The following is a 1,736-nucleotide window of genomic DNA, read 5'->3' on the forward strand; positions in this document are numbered from 1 at the left end:
GCCCTTTTGAGAGCTGGCAACTTAAATGCCGAGATAAGGTTAACTACCATCGATATATATTATGTTATATTGTAGGGACTTAAACAGAGGAATAGAAAAAACGTTTAACATATATACAGTTAGACTCACATCAAGGTAAAGAAGAAATATCAACTCTGACGGCCCTCATTTCTACAACTGGTCATCAGCAAGAACCTCGGAGGGTCAGGCTCCCGCCTGGGAAAGTGAGCCAGGCCTGTATTCCTGGGGGGCACGGACCGTCATCGGTCCCGAAGGCACTGGATTGTTGCCATTTTCCATGGACACTAATCACAGGACACGGGAGCACGAAGTCCTCACCCGAATGCATAGCGGCGGGCCAGTTCCCCCTTTATAACCAGCACGGATCACTCCAGAGGAGAAAGGACCGCCCCCCTTCCTCGCTGTTGGCTCGCTGGCCCGAGGAGATGGCCCTCAGCTTTCGGTTTAACGGAGCCATGGCTGTAGAGTCTCTGACGGAAGCATTCCCCCCACAGGGGCTAAGATCTCTAAACGGGCAGAGCCCAGGGTTACAGAGACGAGGACTCCGGGGTGGCACTCCCATTTTCACCCCGTGACTCCTGGACCCACGAGCCCTGCGAGGTGCTGCCAGCCAGCTGCTGTTATAACTGAGCCTGGAAAAGTAAGTCTATGCCACAGTTCTAACCGGGCCAGCTGCTTCCCTGTAAGACCGGCGAAGTTCGTGGTCACGAAGCCATCATCGTATTTCCTTCGCTGTAAAATTACCTTCGACCAGAAGCAGTGGTGGCTAGAGTTCCATGACAATAGCATCCAGCCCAGGGATGATGGGCTGGGCAAAAGCCTTGCGGTCAAGAAAGGCAAGTCCGCATCTGGAGCAAGTGTCTATTCCAGTGAAGACAATGCAGTGTCCCTCCCATGATAAAAGCAGTCCATGTGGCCTCCTTGCCACCTCCCCTCATCCAGGGAGTGGTGCCACATCCATGCAGGTGTCCACGCAGGGCAGGCCCAGCACTCAGCAGTGACTAGAGCCGAACTGGTCTTGATGAGTAGAAATCCACGTTGCTTTGTCATTATAGAACCCTGCCCCCACGACCTCTGGATGTGGAAGCCCACTGGGCCAGAAGGGGGGAAGCTGGAAAAAGAAGATCATGGTGCCACCTAGCGGGACCATCTTGCCCACCTGGCTATCAGGTGCCTGCTCTGCCGCAGTCACCTTTATAAGCGCCCATATGGGATACGTAGCCTCACATTTTCTGTGCATTCAGAGAAATCGATCCATATGCCTCTTCGCCAGACCTCCTGCCATCAGCTTTCCAAGCACGTCCAAGTTCCTGACAATCCAACCAGACCATTGGCCGCTGTCCATGAGTTAGCTCAGGTTCGTATTTATGGCCATTTTTTCACTGTCCTGCATTCATTCACTGGGTCAGTGTCCTTTACCTCTGTCCCAGGGCCCCCCCAGAGTGAGGCTATCATCTGCAGCTACCCACTTGGGGCGGTATTAGCATACTGTGCAGACACCTGTAGACTACACCTAGATTTTTTTCTTTTTCGGTCAGCCACTCATCGGTCATCCTCATGAGGCCGTAGATTCTGACTGAAGGGAGCTCTCACCTCGGTGATGGTAACATATATACATATGCCCCTTCCACGTGCTGATGGGATGCTGCTGCGTGAACTCAAGTTCCTGCCTTGGGTCAGGTGACAATCCGTTCATAATGGACAGCTCAGGCCAC

The sequence above is a fragment of the Pteropus vampyrus genome, unplaced genomic scaffold (genome assembly GCF_000151845.1).
Source record: "Pteropus vampyrus isolate Shadow unplaced genomic scaffold, Pvam_2.0 Scaffold52, whole genome shotgun sequence".
NCBI lineage: Eukaryota > Metazoa > Chordata > Mammalia > Chiroptera > Pteropodidae > Pteropus > Pteropus vampyrus.